The 20,696-nt window shown below is 38.6% G+C and overlaps 1 protein-coding gene across 1 annotated transcript in view; it reads left to right on the top strand.

Moving 5' to 3' along the window:
• The first annotated feature begins 1,797 nt into the window (after positions 1 to 1,797).
• DLGAP1 (DLG associated protein 1) overlaps positions 1,798 to 20,696 on the top strand; it is a 423,046-nt gene continuing 404,147 nt past the window's right edge. The window contains exon 1 of the mRNA XM_071554752.1: positions 1,798 to 2,161. The gene's annotated coding sequence lies outside the window, so the exon portion shown is untranslated. The remainder of the gene's footprint in view (positions 2,162 to 20,696) is intronic.

Genomic DNA, 20,696 nt, shown 5'->3' with positions numbered 1-20,696 from the left:
CTAAATCTTCACATAATTATATAGGAAACATTACATAAATTCTACTTTGAGGTCCTTGCAAACCATCATATATTAAACCATAGATTTTGCCAGATTTGAAACTGGCTTGAAAATACAGTCATGATGACAAGTCAAAAAATTCTTGCTAAGAGATAGACTAATATACTGCATAGGATAGTGCTGTATGCACCAAAATTAAACAGTGAACCTCCTGCTATTGAGCCTATTTACCTGAGCTAGCACAGATTCAGCATCTGTGTTTTAGTTAAATGACTAAGAGGATAAGTGTAACTATACTTTATATAAACAAACAAATTATATGGCCTTGGGGTGCAATTTGATTTTTTAACAATGTCATGCTGACTTGATTTATACATCTTAATAACAACAAATTTAGTCTTTTTCATTTTATTGCAGGACTTCTGGGAAATCTCAAAGTATTTTACTGTCAACAGCTGAATCTTTACAAGATGGACAACCTTTTCTGTGAATTCCCCTCTACACCACCTATATCACAACTACAACTAACAAAAAAATCCCAACAATTACTTTTAAATAGACTGACAATTTTTTTCCCTACTCAATTTGTTGATCGCTTGATTATTAATAGAATTATCAAGTATCACAATATCCTATCCTACCTAGCCTGTTGATATGACCTTTATTTGGAATTAAAAATATCAACAACATTTCTTCCTTTCCTCCTTGCTTTAACACTGAGACATTAAGTCTGTGTTGTCCACTACAAGCAAAAAATTAGTGTACACTGCACACCTGCTATCACCACCACTTTTTTACATGCTTGTCATTTAATAAACCTTTTTCTATGACTAATATTAACTTTTAGTCCATATGTATTACTTGTTTGGTTAAAAAAATAAAATACCAGGTATCTTTGTCACAAACTTTTCCTGCTTTGAGCCTTAAAGAAATCACATCTTGAAACTTGATGGCAAGATCCACTAGTTTAGGACTAATTTAGGACTATAAGAATAATCTGAGCATTCTATTTTAGATTTTTCATGAATTGTATTTCAAAATCTCATTCATATGCATATATGCGGCTATACGGCCAAAAGATGGGTATTTACTATTCAGTAAAGAATTTATTTGAACCAGTGTTCAAATGCCTTTCAGTAGGTCACAAACCTTGTCTAAAACTTGAGTGTCCTTGACTGGACAAGTGAGTTACCAGAGTGCCCGTACCGTGGCCTGGATGGGCACAGTATTTCACCACGTTTTCACTTTCTATACTCGCTAACACAAGTATTTATAGTTATACCTAGAGCTCTCATAAACGTCCAGCCCACACTACGCACCTCTAGACCCTGCGCCCCCCGGCCCACGGCCGCCCCACCGGGCCCCCCATGCACGGACAGCGGGCGACGCGCGTGCTTTGGGGGGTCCGTCTGTCGCGCCCCCGCCTCTGCCTGCAGTAGCACCCCCAGGAAACACTGCGTCCCCCGCTCCCCTCCCCGCACTCTCCAGCGCGGCCGTGAGCGCTCGGGGGGCGTCGCATCCCCGACCCACACGGGGCATCCCCTCTGCCAAGGGCTGCTCTCCGAGCGGCATTTTGTGGTCAGAATCGTGGGGGTAGGGCTTTTTCCATCTGCTTCTTGCCGGGCCCGGGATGCAGCGGGGTTCCCAGGGCTGGAGGCCCTGGGGGTGTTTCCCGAAGGCACGTCCTTGGGAGCGGACGGGAAGGGCGGTCGGGCGTGCGGGGTTGGCGCGGAGGGGCAGGGGCACCGCCGCCGTAGTAGCGAGCGGCTCCTCCGGTGGTTGGGCTGGGGAGCGCTGGGCTCCTCCTCCTCGTCGTTCCCAGCAGTGAGTGCACAGCCGGGCGTGTGACTGACTGACGAGTCTCTCCCCGTCTCTCTTTCTTTTTTCCTTTTTTTTTTTTTTGGCCATGGGTACACACACCGAGACACGCACATGACAGTACTTGGGTGCCAGCGCCGGTGCATCGCCAGGAGGGCTGTGCTTCACTCCCGGCACGCACACACGCGTGCTGCTGCTTCTGCTGCTGCTTCTGGGAGTCTTTCTACACGGGGATTAGCAGCAGCCTCTCGTTCTCTGTATTTCCTTGTCTCTTTCTTCTCCCTTCCTTCCCTTTCTCCTTCTCTCCCTCAGACGCCTGACTGACGGACAGCGGACAGAAAAGGTAAATGCGGGCTTGCTGTTTGCTGGCGGTACCGAGGGGTGATGGTGTTCGGCGGCGTGCTGAGCGGTACGCCCTCCGCTTGCCGGGCAGCCTGCCTGGCTCGCCTGCCGCGCCGGCAGCCGCCGCTGCCCGACACTCCGCGTCTCGTTGGATCGGGTTTAGCAGCCAGAGGTTTGGCTTCCTCATCCCCCTATCCGCTTCCCACCCTGGTCTGCGAGGCAGAGGCAGAGAGGTCCCCGCTATTGTGCTGCTCGCACTTGGCACCGCGGGTGCGACTGTGCGGGAGCGCTTAGCCAGCGGTTCATGGGCTGGAGCTTAGCTATTAATTGCTGTCTGCGCGGAAGAGGAGAGCGCTTCCTCTGTCAGGGAACTGTGCATTATTTATTAATCGGGGCTGGTGAGTGGCAACGGGAGCAGTAGTCGTCGTCCCCGTGATTTGTCCCCCGTCCTCGTTTGCTGCATCATTCAAATGAGTAATTCCTAGCTGGCCTTGTGTTGCGGCGCTCTATACCCCGTCCGCGGGGGATCTGCCAGCCGCCGTGGACTGCCATCCTCTTTCTTTGCCCGGGGGGCACCCACTTCCCCGGGGAGCCTTGCGGGCGAGCGACGCGGGGGCATCCGCCGTCCCGGGTCCTGCCCTGCCAACCCCCGCAGCCCCGCGCGGGCTCCATAACTAGTTGTCGCCACTTGTTCGGGCAGTTTGTCCTGCGCCCCTCTCCGGCAGGACAAGAGCAGCAGGGTGGATGTTTCCCTCCCTCCTCGGCGGAGCCCGCCTAAGTGCGGGGATCCCGTGGAACCAAGAGGTCACGCACCACGCAGCCCCGCCGAGCGTCCCGCGTCCCGCGGGGCTCGCCCGGACCCCGATCCAAACTTCCATGCCCAGAGACGCGGGTGCCTGGGAGAGCGCTTGAAGCCGGCAGGGGACGGGAGAAAGGCGGTCTTGAGGAGCCTGCGTTCCCGGGCCGCTCGAGAAGCGGAGCTCCCTCGCCGCCGAGAGGGGGAGGTCGGGCGGGGCGCTTCCCCCTCCCCGGGCCGCCCGCGGCCCCGACACAGACAGGTGTGGATGGTTAGCGGCGAAAAGCTCCAGTGACACTCCGCTGGGCACCCCTCGGGGCGGAGGTTAAAGCTCCCCCTGGGAGCGGGTGCCGGAGCGCGGTGGCCCGGGCCGCCGCTGTCCCGTTGGTCCCCCCCGTCCTCCGGGGAGGAGAGACGTTTAGCGAGGTCCGTTATGTAATTACGGCTGCTTTTTATTTATTTTTATTCCCCCCTCTCTCTTCTCTTATTGCTATTACTAAACCCGGCTCAGGATGCCGGCAAGGAAACGGCTACACCGTGCTTGTTTCTGAAGGAGACTGATGTTTTAATTTGATCTCAGAGGAAAAAACCCCAGTAATTAATATTTAAGTGCTTCGGTTTCACACATGATTGATTTTTGGGTAATCCCATCTCATTCATGTTGTTTTCTACACCTGTCAGAGGTGCCTAAATAAGCTATTAAGACAGAAAGATTAAAAAAAAAAAGAACATTAACAAGCAGATGCTGAGAAATGTAGTGGACAGCACATTAAGTTGATTATATATATTACAAAGGTAGTTGTTTAACTTATAGACTACTTATAAATGAAAGGTAAGGTGTGCTTGTAGGCATAGTGTATACTCAGCTGGTTGTATTGGATTGTATTTCAATATTAATGCACCTTTAAAAAGGCAACACTAATTTCTATGCCTGTGTGGCTCCTGTGTATATGCTGAAAAGACTCAGAATTTGAACAGTGTTCACTGATCCAAGGGATCCAAAAGCCTAAAGGGTGCATATTCAAAGATAAATAGGATATATATTTGAAGATAAAACTGCTGATAGTGATGATTACAGGTAATTGGGAATAGTTAGTGGCAACAACACAGTTCTTTGCTTTCTGCTGTATAGCTTACTTCTCTGTCTGATACTGTGTATTTCAGATAACTGAAAATAGGTAACTACATAAGATATTTAAATTAGGTAACTTTAAATTAGTGTGAAATATTCAAAACATATGGGAGCAAAATAGCTGTTTATTAGAGAGCTTACCAAGTAGTTTAAAGAGTGCAGTGCTACTCCATTACATATATACATGCTCCTGAATTAAAATTTTCTTTTTTTGTTCTTCACCAGAACTGTGTATGTTAAATAGACTTGTTTAATTCAAGGCTCATTCTGGTCTATCTCTTGTGGGATTAATACTCAGAAGCATATCAGTGTAATCTGTTTGAGTTAAACTTTTTAATGTCATTCTTTCTGTAAAGGTGGTGCATTTCAGTGGAGCTCTGGCTAGTGATATTGCCATCTGGAAATACAAAAAGAACTGCATGAATAATTCATAAACTAGTGTAATAAATAAAGGTAATCCTGTACCAAAGAAGAGTAGTAAGCAGCAGCTGTGGAATTTTTTTCATTGTAATTTTCACCCTGATCTCATACCATCCAGTAACTCAAATTTTAACCAAATTGAAATAGATGCAATGCCCTGAGACTGGCATTGCTGTTTTAAGTGATGGGGACTCAAGGTACTTTTACGTGAGATAGTTTATTCAGTCCTTCTTCTCTAAACTTAATTTTACTGCCTCTGTTGTATTATCTTTCAAGATTTAAGAAAGCTGTTTTTGTCAGTGGCACATCATTAATACATGTTCTCCTCTCATACCAAATTTTGCACTTGTGCACAAAGCTCATCCAAAGAAACCTCAAAAGGGGATCTCCATGGTAACGAGAGAGGATTTTTTTCCCTCACTGTAGGTCAAGACTAAACGCCCACCCATTCCTTAACTTGTAGCAGCATTTTTTGGCACCTTCCTCTTGGTTATTTTGTCTCCCAGGGTGTGCTCTTACTGTTGCCACATGCTTCCGGACCTGCTCTCCAGAACGATGCTACGTTGGATGGGCACAGCCTCTGTGTTTTTCCATGCTGTAATTCTCCCTTCTGCTTGCATTGTGTTTAAGCATTTCTATACCTATGTGATTTACTGTGTGATTTTGGGAAATAACTTGTTTTCCCCATCGTGTTTTTTGATTTGAAGACCGGTCTTGTCCTAACTGTGTGCAGTATTTGACAGAAACTTACTCATTTGATCACTTCCGATGAAAGTGAGTGCGCCTCTTTTTAAGCTGTTATTTGTCTCTAATCTTTTTGGGGTCCCAGATGTTTTGTAGCAGTAAAAGAAGTCTACCTATTCTCACCAGGGAGCAAGGCTGAATTCTATTTTTTGAGTCGGCATGTGATATGTGATACCAGGGTTACTGTTTGAGATGTTGAGAATAAAAAGAGTTTCTTTTGCCCTAGCTCTGTAATTGCAGAACAGTAATATGAAGGACCTCTTTCTGGTGTAATCGTTGAGGGTTTTTTCCTCTTCTCTTCTTTGATGAACTGTCTGCCTAGACTGTGTCTCTGTCAAAGCAAAGATGAAGTGAATACATTTTGTTCCAGATGATCCTGTAGTCAGATACTTAAAACTTTCACTGAGGAATATAACATATTTTCTGTTCCCCTCTTCCCTTCTGAATTCACTTTTTGTAGCTACGGCCTTATGAGAAAATACCAAATGTCTTTTTAAATGGCTTCTTAAGGCTGCTGGTGCACCAGGTCTCTCTGGGCCTGTTTCCAGTTCTTTTGCCTTTCCCTGTGACATAGCTTGGGATAATTTGAAAACATCTGCTAAAGCAACCATCTTAATATAAGACAGCAGTCATCATTTGCCATTGAGCAATATGTCATTTGTGGCTCTCTAATTGGAAGACAGATGCTTATGCTGACTTCGGCCTTCTTAACTTGTCTAGTTGGCAGATTGTCTAGAAAAATACTTTGCAGTGCTTTGATATCACAGTTTATTTCTACTTTTCTGTGTTTCTTAAAGAATTGACTGTGTCATTTGAAAATCTGCTCAAGAAGCCCTAATGATAGCAGCTAGTACTGCATAATCTGTCTTGCTAAATAAACTTGACTATATATATCTCTTCAGTGTCTTCTGCTAGATGAGAACCACTTTTGAACAGTTGCCTGTTCATATACTTTAGCCTTTGTATATGAGAAACTTCTCATCTCTTTCTACCTGATCCCTTGTCCCTGTATTGGTAGCATTTCAAAGAACGTCACACATTCCAGTTTTTTCCCTCCTTTTGAAAATTTTGCCATCACCTTTAACTAACGTAAGAGATTTTTCATCTTTTGACTTCTCATTCTAAGGAAACTAGGGTTTTGAGAAATGAACCTGTAACTCTGAGAAGGAAATGTGCATTTCTAGATATCTAGATTCAGGTTTCAAACCCCCGTTGCTGTAGTTCAGGTGAGAAAAGTGTGACATCAACACATAATCAAAGGTCTCAGTAGTTACGGATGGTGTCATACCTAAAAGGTGGGGTTTTTTAAGCTTTGTGTGTTAATTTTGAATATAGGTTGCAGTTGCTTGAGTTACTTGCAACATCTTACAAGATTCAGCATCTTAATATTCTGATGTGATGACTATGCTGGATGCAATCAAGGATTTCTTGAGTTTTTCTTTCTGTTGAGAAAAAGGGAGATAAAAAAAGTTGTTCAGGAATTGTGCTTGAAAGTCTATTTAATTTTCAGGGTGTAAATCCTCACTGAAGGAATTTCAAGGCACATGTTGATAGGATGGTAGCTGAGTAATTTTTCAAATGAAGGGAATGTTTACAGCCAGCTTCCTGAGTTTGACTTCAGTACTATGCTTGCACATACTTTCTTCCCATGTGCTGGTTTAGTTTTGCAGGTGGAACAAGATGATGTATCTGATTGGAGGTAATAAGAGAGAATTATTAGCAATGTCAGTTATCTTCATTGTGGTAACTTTGTGTGCATCCAACATTGGAAGTCAACATTGAGATTTACTGTCTCACTACTGTCCTGTGTTTCTTCTGTCTTGTTATCAGGATAAAAACAAAAAACAAAACAAAAACAAAACCGAAGGGAAATGGAGATGAAATCCAGGTGTCTCATTTGTGGTAGTAGTCTCAACCATATCTATTCATGCATAGCCAGACAGCAGGCAGTGTGCATTTGCCTTTGTCCAGTCTGAAGTATTGAGAGTCAGTGTGTTCTATGTATGCATGGTGTTCCAGAGATGTCTGAAGTATGCGAGTGTCTTTATCTTTTTTCCATTCTGCAGCTGAAAGAATTTTGGAGTCTTGTAGCATACCATTCACATAGGGCAAGCTTCATTTCATGGTTTGGAAGAATGCACATTCTGGTTTTGTGGTGCTGGAACTGCACTGGTGCAAATGTTTCACAAGCATATCAAAGAAGATGAGTTATTCTCTTCAAGCTGTGTCTTCTGGCTCTGTATTAATTGGACATAATGCTCAGACATGATATGGTCCTTTAAAGGTGTCGACTGTTGTTGCATCTGCTTTACATCTATTATGTTGTGGTGTTGCTTTTCTTTTTTTTTTTTTTTGTGATTGTCTTTTAGAACATCACTAAATTCCCCAAACTGTTCTGTGGTTCTATAATTTACCTAGCTGTTCCCTCTAACAGATCTTTACTTGGCAGAGAAGTGTTTACTGCCATATACACTTTATAAATATACATTTATATACAGTTTTGTAAATAATATTGATGAATACCCCAATGTACCTTTTTAGTAGCAATGGGGTGGCAGAATAGAATTAAAAGAGGAAGAATCAGCACAGCAAGGAATGAAAAAGGTAGAATTAGAAGAATTTATTGTTAAGTATATTAAGCATTGCAAGCATCATCTTGTCAAAACAATTTAGATTAAAAAGTGAACAGTGGTTCTGCAACTCCATTCATTCATGGAAGAACTTTAAAACCATAAAATGTAATATTTGAAAAAACTACTAAAATTATATTTCAAGGAAAATATCCCAAATATCTAGATGGTGTATGTCCTTTAATAACAGCAGCAAAATAGGGTTAGTGATTGCTGGATTACTGGTACTTTGGAAAGTACTGTATGTATATCACTGTATTATTAATAATTAAATGCCCTAGAAGGAAGGATGCAATGTTTATTTAGGAGGCACTTTAGCTTTTAGTGAAAAAGATATATTTCTTAAAAATTTTGATATGGATATCTACATGATAAAGTGAACTTAAGTGGAATTATAAACTGGAGATGAAGCATTTTTCTTCCACATTTGGATCTTGCTTTTTAAAAGTGCAGATTTACTTTCTTAAAAAAAAAAGCACAAAAACCCCCAAGCTACTGGTATTGCACTTGGGAGACACTACTCAATGGTTTCAAACCAGCTGGCTGTGCTCTTAACTCAGGAGAAAAAGAGAATTTTGATTCCTGTTCTGTTAGAAACTTATTAATGCAAAAACTATAATTACATCTCCCACTTTGTTTCATTTTGGGTTTAGTTTTGAGGTTTTTGCTTTGGTGTTTTTGGTTTTGGTTTTTTTTTTTTTTTGGTCCAGGAAAACTACTTCACATACGATACTCTTTGTAGAGCTCTTTTCAGTATCTACGTAATGTAATATACAGAATTGCAATGGCTTAGTAGTTGAAGACCATTCATTTCACCTTGGGCAAAAGTGTGAGTTGATTTTTTTTAATACAAAAATTGCCATTTTTAATTTTTCACTTCTTTCCCCCAGCCTGCAAATTTGTGTGGTCTTTCTTATAATGTGATGTTTTGGGGTATGACTTTCAGAATTACTTGTGTGGTATTCTACTTCTCTGTAGCAAGATATAAATGTCATTACTGGGAATCATCATGCTGTGTTTTACATGGAGAGTTGTATAGCAGAATTATATATGAACAAATGTATTTATGCATGAAAATGTTCATTTGTTTGCTATGTCATGCCACTAATTTCTTAGTCAAGGAGCAAAACCAATCGTATGAAGCCTGTGAGACTGAGACTACTGGCACATCACAAATATTCTAATGAGCTCAATAAAAAATGACATTTACTATTCTGTGTATATTATTAAGTCCGTCATACTGTTTGTCTTCAAATAAAATGTATTTTTGGAAAAAAAGGATATCTTTATAAAGCAGGTGGATAGGAGAAAAGGAATAGCAATTTACAAATTTCTGGTTTGATGAGATTTTCATAATTCTCAGAGGTAGATTTAGACAAAATAAGGAAATGCCATTCTTTTTTAGAAATTTATGTGCAAAAAGCCTTGCACAGTTAGTAATGAGATTTTAAGTATAAAAAGAGAAAAGTTAAACAAAAGGACGTTCTGTAGCATTCAAGTGCTTTGGTCATTTACAAAGCAGGTAGTATGTAAGGTACTTGTAAAATCAGTGCAACAGGCTGCAAAGTAGTTAATCTCTTATTTTAAATTACTTTTCAGAGTATGTTTTTGACAGAATCAAGGCAACTTGTGAGAGTAAACTGAAGTTCTTGACCTGATTCTTTGCTCTTTATGCTGAGTGGCATTTTGAACATGAACTGCAGGAGCAGGTCTCCTGCCCTGTATGAGATGTTCAATGTTGAGCACTAGTTGGTCAGAGCCATATTAGAGGGGTTTTTTTGTGAGAAATGCTGAAATGCAGTAGCAACACTTGTGTTACACTTGTAGAGCCCTTCTGAAGACAAAAACATTTGCTAAGTGATTGCTCAAGGATCACAGCATTTTTGCAGGATCTCGTAGAAATGAATTGCATTGTATTTCTTTATTCTAAATTTCTGGTGCCTCCATGACAACACACAGCAAAGCATGGTTAGAGAAAGAAGGTTCATCTCTGTGACCATTTCAGTTTCTATTGAAATGAAATTTTGCATACAATGAGAAGAAAATTGTGAATTTATTCATTTTTTCTAGCAGACTTGGCACATTTATGGAAACTGTAACTTGCTTTCTGCTATTCAGCTTTATCTGTAGTTTGTTTCTTGAGCTGCTGTAAGACCAAAATAATTGGTCTTTTCCCAAGGACTTACAGTCTCTCTAGGAGCAGAGAAATTAATACATAGGAAAGCCCACAAATGTAAATCTGATTTGTTTAAAAGCTTCAATATTATTATTCTGTAATGGTATCATGCTAAAGTTTATTTTCATTTTTAATATGGTACATAATTTAAAACAAATGCTCCCAGTGATCTCTGTGTGATATGTGTCCCATATGCAAGAAACAATACTTGAACCCGAGGCTATTGCAGAAAAATTCAAGATTTTATTTTATTACAAATTAAGGGATATTGATGAATAAATTGGATATAGATTGTTTTCTTGTAATTTTCCTTGTTTGTTTTTATAAAGGACTGACATTGTTCATTACTTTTGGTATAATTAATTACTTAATTTATGAGTCTACCAAATCTAGTTTAGCCTTTCTGGCTTCCTTAGCATGCAGAGTCTTTGTAGCTGATTTAGACATTGGTTTGAACTCTTGTTGAGTGAAGCAGTGTTGTGCTTTTGAGCATTTGGGGTTAGTTTGGTTTAATGTTTTACTTCTTTGTATTAAAATGTGAACATTGTGTTGGCTCTGTTATTGTGTGTACCTGAGACCCTTGTGTTGTTAGAGAACATAAATTATTCCAGATTGTCAATTTTGCCTTAACTTTTAGCCTAACCGTAAACTGCTCCATACTCATCTTTCCTTCCATATCCAACTTGTGGCAGCTACTGCTCAGATTACCAATATACTTGTTAAATGTGGAGTACCTATTCAGGCTTACATATGCTTTGAATTTAGCTTTAAGTCAGGGTTGATCTTTCGATGGGGATTTTTTTGTTTTCAACCACAGGGAGAACAAAAGTGAGAGAGTGAGTTCCCTTTAAATTGCCTTGTTCTTGCTGCTGATCTCTCCCTACTCTTTGGTCTCCTAGGGAAGGCTGAAGAGAAGCCGAGATTAGCTGTTCAGGCACATGCGACACTTAAAAGAGTTCTTGTCTTTCTGGCGGAAGCAATGAGAACTTTGAGGAGGAAAGGTGAATTCTTTCTTGAAAGGTGTGGAAGGCTGTAAGTGCACTCCTCACTCCCACCTCAGGTCTGAAGCAGTCACTTTAACTATTGCCATTAGGTGGCCTTGATATAGGAATTTATAGACCTAATAGCTTAAATCGGTAGCAGACTCCATAAACCCTAGGTCAGACCAACTGCATATACTCGCTTAGCTGCACATGTGGTGGACCTGACTAGTCATAAATCCACTTCTCCAGAATAATCACTCATTGGGTGTATTATTAGTTTTTCTGCATGGTCATGGTGACTGGCCAAAATTTTTGGGCACCAGCAGTGCAGTTACATTGCACTCATATTTTTGATAATAGTAAACACACCTTACTCTTGGTAAAGGAAATCGTATTTTTAAACAGTTTGATACATGCAGATACGTGCTCTCTACAGAGTGTAAATAGCCAATATATTATTTAGTATACTATGTTGTATGCTTGAATAAATAAATAAAAGGTGCCTATAATAGAGCTGTATTGTAAAATCTAATAGGATGATTATTTTCCCACCACTAGCAGAGCTCAATAATTTATTAGTACCATTTGGTAGTGGGGATATGATTCATTCTATTTTAGTGGATACAAACAAATTGGATTAAATTCGTGTTGTAATTTATTACTCAAAGCTGAATGCATGTTTTTGTGTAATACTCAGACATTTGCAATATTAATTTTATTTATATGTATTTTTTGGGGGAAAAAATCAGCATATAGTATTTAAACAATCATCAGGGAAAATGTAATTCAGCAATTAAGAGAAGAGTTCTTGATCCAATTGAATTTCAGTGACAAGTTATCCTGGAGCCAAACTGGGGCCTCCTAACATCCAATACTGAAACTTTTGTGTAACCCAAATGCTCAGTCACTTTCCAGTTTGTTCATCCCTGCTGTCTGTTCTGTGGTAGAAAAAGTTAAGCCACAGTATTAGAAAGAAAATGTTTAAATACATTGATGAATGAGTGTGTGTGCTGCACATTTTATCTGTTTAAAATAGCTAAATACTGAAAAAAATTCATTTTGCTTCCTTCTTTGAATTTGCAGATTAGTCATGGATTGTTGCCCCCAATTTAATGGAGCCTAATCATGTAGCCCTTTCTTAATAGATTCTGTTATTATCATTACAATATACTAGCTAAAGTAAGTAAATTAATTCATTGAAGTCTCTCTAGAGCTAAGTTTGTGTGTATGCTGGAAAATTAAGTGTGGCATATGTAGTATTAATGCTTATTTTGTTAAAGATTTTCTTAGAGTTTGCTTGGACATATTTTAAGAAGTAGTATTAATTTTGTGTATTTGTTGCTAGGTCAAATACTTTTTGAAGGTAGGATGAAATTAGTCTTGCTTTATCTCTACTTTAAACTAATTCTGCTAGTGCCTAATAAATAGAAACAAAATTAAACCAAAGATTTACTGAAGAAAATAAAATACTTTGTAAAAACCCCAAATACTCAAAAGTGTATATTTTATTGAAATAGACCCGATCTTGTTCCCTTCTATGTACCAACTGGACAGCATTAAAAGGAAGGAGAAATGTATTTGCAGTGGAGTTTATCTCAGTAGATGGAAAATGCAGAAAACTAGGTTTGTGACTGGTGTGTTTAATGGGAAGCAAGCGGGATGAAAGCAGGAATGGATTTGACTTAATGCTGGATTCAAGTAGGTGGAAATGTAAGTACATAAAGCCAAATTAAAACCTGTTTTTATTATGTAATTCCTTTTTTTGGGATTCCTTTGTTTGGAGATTTTTAAATTTTACCTCATCCTGGACTGTTGTTTTTTGTTTGTTTCATTGGGTGTTTTTCTTCGTTTGGTTTGGTTTGTTGTTTTGTTTGGGTCTTTTTTGTTTCTGTTTTTTTTTTAGAAAGAGAGGAATAAAAGTTAATCATCTGGATAGTGGAATATATGACAACTGGAGGGGAAAAAAAGCCAACAAATCCTCCCATCCAAAACAAACCAACAAAAAACTCAAGGTCATCAGTGACAGTAGCTTCTATAGCCAACTAAGGAATGCATTGGAATTTTAGACCTTAAGGGTTAGGGCATAGGACACTGAGCCTCTGAATAATCCGTGGGTAAAGCAAGAGCAGAAATGTCTAAGAAATGTCTTATGCAGTGAATATCACAATCAGGAAATCATTTGCATAGTTCAGAACACAGTAATACATGAGATGTGTTCACTGTCTCCTCCACAGTGACTTAATACAGTATTGCCATCCCTGTTATAGTAAAAACATGGTCACCTTTTATTTGGTAGGCTGTTGTTGTCCAGGGAACGAATTTGAAATCAGCCTTGAGTTTACATCAAACCAAAGTAGTACAGATAATTTTAGCGTTTTGTTTGCCAGCTTAGTTACAAGTGAGGACAATTGGAATTAATTTTATAAAATAATGAAGATGTATAGCCAATGAAAGAGTAAACCATATAAAGTTATGCTTTTAGATGTTCAAATATTTAGATTTTTATTTATCATGTAAGTTCCAAATGAAATTCCTCTTTCAGGTGTGATAGTCTGTTCCTACTTTCAGATCATGTCTGGTAATATAAGTGAAAATAGCATAGTAATTTAGAATAATAACATTAAAAAAATTACACTGCTAAACAAATTGTAACATGCTGCATATTCCCTAAATAATTACATACTAGATGAAGTCAAGACAGATAAAATATGCTTGTAGTTCTAAATTAAAATTAATTCTCCATTGTATTTTGCCAGCAGTCTGAATTTCAATATATATTAACCTTTCCAAATATTCTGTAAGGTCAAACAGTCTTTTTCCTGGGAGAACAGTGTCTTCTGTGCATTTCAGAGTTCTGGACAAAGTTCTTAGTCATATGGTTTGGTTTCACATAGTCCTTCAGGGAACTGGTCTTGATGATCCTTGTGGGTTTCTCCAGACTTGAGATAGTCTAGTTATGATTTTTACATGGGGTAAAATTAGAACACCCTTTGAAATAAATAGCAGACTTAAATGGGGATAGATGTCTACTTTTTCAGCAAGGTGTGTAAAAAGAATATGTCCTTAAGCCAGTATAGCCTGATAGGGCCTCTAACTTATGCATATGTAATTTTTACTGCTAAAAACATCTCATGATTGAGCATAGCTAGGATAATCCATAGAAGCCTGATCTGATACTCACTGAAATCCGTGACTCGCGCTGGGAATGCAATGTCTATCATTGCCTTAAGCAGGCATTGGACTGTATCAACACCTGAGCTCAAAGATTGCATCTCTGGGTTTTTTTTTTTCTTTTTTATGTGAGACCTGCAGGGATATTGGCAATTCAGAAAATTATCTCCTAAATGCTTTATTTTTCCACATGAGTCATTTGAAAGGCAGACTTTATATTGCTACTTGGTCTCCTTTGTATGTGGTTAATATTTGTGGGTTTCTGGTATACAAAAATGACACTTTTGAAGGGACAAAAACGTTACACAGTTCAAAAGTGTATCAGTGTGTCTGGACAACTGAAATCCTGGTTCAGACTTGACTTTGTACATTGTAGACAGATAGTCCATGTTTCTTTCAAAGAAAAACTTAGTCCCCACTCAGTAAACCTGTACATAGCCTATGTTTTATTTCTGCATCCTGTTCGATATGGGTGTAGTACTTAACAGGAGTTGAATAGGGTGTGAGATCATCTAAACTGACTTGAATTTCATATACGGAGGATGGAAACTGGCAGTTAAACTTAATATTGGAAGAAAGACACTATTTCTCCCACGAAGGACTGTCATCAAGACTTCATTTGCATGTCAATTACAGTTCCAGAGGTGAAAAGTCAGACTGCTTTTCAAGGCAAGTTTTTCTAATTACAGTAATGAATGTTTGATTAATATCCATTAGTAATATATGATAATTATACACTGATGGGCTGTCACTTTAACTATGTACAGAGTAAGATCACAGATGCATTTTTATGTTGTTATGCCTTTGTCAGCTTTGGTTCCCATCAACAGTCGGCTTTATGCAGATGCTTGCTGAGTTATTTCAGAAATACGTTTTATCTGTAAGCCTGTTAAATGATGCTACACATCTGCCTTGTGGGTCAATGCCTTTCTCGTGCTTTGTTTAACATTTCACCAGAGTTCTGTGCTTTGACATTCATTAGATTGAACTTGCAGACAGAAACTTTACAATTCAGGAAATATAATGCATGGGGAAAATCCTGATTTACTAACTGTCAATAATCAGAAAATAACAGCAACTTCATAAACTGTTGTTGAAAATGTGCATTTTTTGACATTTGGAAGTTAAAAACATTTCTTTACAATAGTTGGTGTTGTAGAGATGAGTTAACGTCATCTATCTCTCTGAGGATAATCATTGTATTCAACTTAGTTCTGTGAGATGAGAGCTTCCAATGCTTTCTGGTGAACCTCATGGTGTTCATCTTCTATAGCAGTTTGGAACTCATTGCTGACTTCTGGGCATCCTGTTAAGTGAGGCATATTAAGAGGCAATGGGGGAGAAAAGTTGCAAGGATTGGATGAGATGCTATGGATTGCACAGCAAAATGCTGGAGCAGCAGACAGAGACTCCCAGGATGCCCATCTCACATCTCACTTTTTTTTCTCCTTGCATTGTTTTCCATTCACCCCAGCTCGGAGGACCGTTTTCTTTGTATGGCAACCTTTACATTTGAATGAAACCATGTGTAGCAGAGCAAGAATGAAATTTCTTTCACAATTGAAGAAAGGAAAGCTAATTGATACTGGCATACATGTTTACATGGACCATGTGTTAATTTACCCAGAGTTGCAGATGAAAAGAGATGTAAGCCAGTTTTGTGTGTGCATGCTACAGTGTATGTAGGAACAATTACAGTATTTGAAAGTTTAATTCATCCTGCACCGGATTAAAATAATTTTTTCCAGTGCTTTTAATCTTGAAACATTTTTATAGTATAAAATAATGTATTTTTTAAACAAAAAAGAATTCCTTTTCTCTTTAGTAGTATTATGTTGAGATCCCAAGTTAAGAACTATAGCATAAATCAGTCTCCCTTTTGGAATAGTGAAGGAATGAGTTACTGCAGAGAACTGTTGCCCTTTCTGTGTCCAGCTGCAAATCTGAGAAAAGAGCTTTGCAATTAGCTTTTGTAAATACTAGCTGACAGCAGAGGAGGGTTTGAGACTTTGGTTTTCTGGGCTCCATTCCAAGTTCTGGAATGAAATATGCTTCAGTGACTGCATATCTCCCTGCTCCTGTCTCATCTGTCTTCCCTAGTCTGCTTCTTACTGCCCTTTTCCTGCATTATGGTGAATGCTACCACTGTCATGCTTTCTGTAAAGTGCGGGTGGAGGATAGGAGGTACTATAAACAGTATCTTCTTATCTCATTCTTAGCATTCATGCAGTTGTGCCCCATGGAACAGCAACCAGCAGTGACGAAGTCTCTCACTCACCTTCAGATTGAGGTGTGTTTGGTGACTGGTGCAGGGGAAGGATGTTCTATGAGACTGGGGTGCAAAAGAGCAGTTTTCTCACAGCTTCTAATGTACTCCTGTTGGGTGTCATGAAGTGGCAATTTTCTAAGGCCACCTTTTTGAGATTTTTATCACTTTCAAGCCAGAATAACCCTGTTGCACTATATTTAAGAAAGAATGGTAGCTTTTTAGTGAGATATTTTTAAGAATTTAACTTCAACAAAGCTCAGACATAGTTCAGCTGGTCTTAAAAAGTTTAAGAATTCTAAACAACTTGGGCATTTTCAGTTCATCTGTAACAGATTATTTCACTTTTTTTTTAATTGAACAAAATTAGTTGAATTATTAAATCAGAACTAAGATCAGTCTGTCTGTAAGCTTGCTAAATGATCCTACATGTCTGCATCATTGTGGTCAGTGCCTCTCTCCTGCTTTGTTTAACATTTTAAGACACTGAAGAGATGCAGCCAACTGTCATCTGAGGTGTGCTTCCAGTGCATAGGAGAGATTGTTTTACGGCAGCACCTGGTAGGATATCACGGATGACTCAGGACTGTGCAAAGTCTCTCTGCCACTCATGTGGAGCTGCTTTCAAGGGCAGTCTACAGAGTCTGTAATTTAGCAGTGTATGGTGCAAACTACTCACAGGAAACTTGCATCCAGAGGTGGTACTGAAAAGTGTTTTGACAGAGATGGCAGCAGGAGAAATTTGGCCAGGAAGAGCAGTTTTGGATGAGTTACCAGGACTTTTGGTACAAAAACTTCTTAAGGCAGCGAACCAAGAGATTGATATCCTAACACAAAAGCAATTAATTAGGATTGTTTTGGGAAAAGATCAGGTAGCTGTTTTGAAAAGTGCTCTTAAGGAAGGTGAAGATGACACAAGAAATCAACTGATATGCTCAGTTGTATATCCCAGTAAGTATTCCTGACGACAGAGGAGATTTTGCTTTAGACATATTACGTACAATGTACACTTCATGATATACCAGCAGAAAACTGCACGAGGTATTTCCACACCATAAAGAGTAAACTGGCCTTGTGACAGAAAGCGTTTGTAATTCAAGACAGGGTTCTATTAATGGATTCTTTCTTTAAGAGAGGATAATTGTTACTAAATACTGCCATTTCTTGGTAGATTTTTATTGGGGAGAATGTAATAGTGCCTAAAAGGGTTGGGAAATAATTAAACTGCTTGCTGGGTGCTGTGATGTATGCTGGACTTGAATATGGTGAATATATTCATCATCAGCTAATATTGCAGCCTCCATTTTTCAGTTTTCTGATGCCAAATGATAATCCTTTTTCAATTCCTGCTAAAACTGTAGTGTGCTTACAACAGTGCTGTCTTAAGGTTGTAGTGGTAGCTTAATTTCCTAATGCTTTCTCATTTTTCCAGTTGAAAATGCCTTTTGTAATATTTAGTTAATTTTCAATATTTCTGTCCTAGTAAATGTGTACTTGCAATCTTCTTGAAATGGTTTTAAAGAATTTAAAATTCCCCTTTAATTACCATTAGTAGTTGGACAGAAGCATTTGTTAACTTAATTTGATCGGATCTATGCCCCTAAGTGCAGTGAAATCAAATGTAATATAACGTAAGCTTCTTTATATAGGGTGAGTAATGAGATTGTTTTCACCCAAACAGAATGTAATTTTTTAAAATTATTTTAGCTGGTATTTTCCATTTATGCATTCCTTGTACAAAAAGTATGTATGTTTCTCACGTATTAGAGGCCTCTTGGTAGAGACTACAGTTTATTCTATTGCTCATAATAAAACCACTTTTCTTTCCCATCTGCACTATAAAAATGTTATTAATCTTCAGTATCACCATATTTCTCAAATCGTATTCACAATTAAATAGTCTTGTAATGGTAATATCAAACAGTCTGTGTATTTCAGTGTCTTGAGATAATAGTAGTGCTATCTGTTAGAAATTATTTCCCATGTTCACAGTTGAATATAGTTCTGGGATATTGTATGTTGTGTGTGGGAAATCATTTGTGCTTATGGATATTTTTAATGCTCATCTCTTTATACTGCATTAGTGTTGCATCTTGGAAACAATAGCTTCAGGAATAATGGTCCTGCTCAGCTGACAATTCAAGAGTTGTTGCTGTCCGTCAGAGAAAATATTTACATTATGTCTTTTTGTTTAGACTCTACTTGGATTTGTGTGTTCTGTGGTGCAGGAGAGGATATGGGGCTTTTGCTGCTGTGGCAGACAACCCATTAAATATGTCTAATGCAATTGAAATAGCTGTTCCAAAGAAAAGCCAGTTCCTGTCCAGGTAATTACAACGTTCTGATGTGCCATTTATTTGAGTGTTTCACCACAAATTCTTGTTTTCTACAGAGCTCAGAGGTTACCACTTAATTTATCTGTTTTTATTAACTGTGGGTGTGGCACATTGCAACTGAGGGAAATCAGCATTGTTTATTTTCCTTGATGTTAAACACATTACGTTAAGAATTTCATATTTTAACAGTATTATTTGGCTATCAACTGATTTTATAGGGGATTAAACTGCAATCTTATCAAGAATAAATGGATTTTAAGCTTCAGCAATTAATACAGATTTAATGTAATTTGACAGATCCTGACATGGGTTTCAAACAGAGCTAAATCAAGTACCTTTGTGATAATTTTGGTGGTTCCTTTGTAGCATTGAAACTATTATTCTTTCATAATCATGTCTTGTTAAGGACCATAAATAAATTAATTCTGATTGTTTTATATCAAAATAAACCTTGAATATTTAATACTCCTGTGTGTCTCACATAGCTGCAAAAGACCTTTTCAAACACACTGGGTGAAAATTCATGCATTTTAAGCAACTGCGTGGAAATTATGACCTATTTTCAGATTCTTTTCAGAGAAATGATAAAATGGAAAAAATGCATTTGGAACTGGTGTACGAAAATGGTTTATTACAGTAACTGTATGATGATAAGGCTTAAGGAAAATCTGGTATATAGAAACTTCAGAGATTTGCTGAAATTCAATGGATTCCAACTTATCTGCCATTGGAAGGGATTGTATCTCACATTTGTTCCGATGGACCTTTTTAAGGGAATATGTCAAGGGTAATGACTTGAGCTTTGTATCAAGTGCATGCAGAATCACACCAATAAAATATGTGGTGTTTTTTTTCTTCAAATGTGTATTATCAAACTGTGAAGGTAATGTTCTTCCATAAACATTTGATTGTTGGAATTAATTTTTGTGTTTTGCATCTGATGACTTTTTAGACTTGATAATGTGGAGTTGTGTTGTGAGCTGTGGCCTAGGTTAAAGCACACGAGAACAATATCACTTTTATTGTGGACCACTGTGGCCAAAGGATGCTGCATTGGGAGCATTATTACATTTTGGTAGCTGGAACTGCATTAGTTGCCTCCTTTTTTTCACTCTGACTATGAAGATTTGTATTTCTTACACTCCTGAGGCATAGTCCTGCAAGGTCTTTCCTTCAGAGCTAGCAAGAGGAGCTCAGTTTATCCTGTGAATTAGTGGATGAAATGTCAAAATGGGAGCTAGTTATAGATACACTGCTCACTCTCCTGGGAAAGGAAAGCTCAGACTGCATACAGATATACGAGTAGTGATTTTAAAATAAGGACAACAGTATGTGACTTGTAATACAAACGCAATATGTAACCAAATGCCTTCTATCTGATTTTAGTGACCCTCAAAGTTCACTTCTTGACGATCTGATTTTTTCATGAAAAGAGTCAAGTATACAAGTTGTAACCTCAATTCATGTTGCAAATTTGCATACATATATACATAAAAGTTACAAACCCCTCAGACAGATACACAAATGCTGTCTCAATCTCAGCAGATCTGTGTTTGGATATTTTTGGATTATGTTGGTTCATAAATTGAATTTTCATGCAACTCTGTATGTTTCTGTGGCACTCAGGGCTAACCTTATTAAGAAGTTCATCTTTTTTTACATGAAAGGTGGCAAGAATGGAGGCCAAATTTTGCTTTATTTGATATTTTGCAATTCTTTAAATGTTCTCTAGTTAATGTTCTTGTTGTTGCAGTGCCACAAGATGGATTGATACTGGTGTGGTGCCATTGTGTAGAAAACCATTATTACTCTTGCCCTTTATGATCACTGCCCTGTGAACATATAAGGCAGTAAAAAGCACCAAATCTACCAAATTAGGTGA

This window comes from Pithys albifrons, chromosome 4 (genome assembly GCF_047495875.1).
Source record: "Pithys albifrons albifrons isolate INPA30051 chromosome 4, PitAlb_v1, whole genome shotgun sequence".
Lineage (NCBI taxonomy): Eukaryota > Metazoa > Chordata > Aves > Passeriformes > Thamnophilidae > Pithys > Pithys albifrons.
The sequence above is the reverse complement of the archived record's forward strand: the minus strand, read 5'-3'. Positions and strand labels throughout refer to the sequence as shown.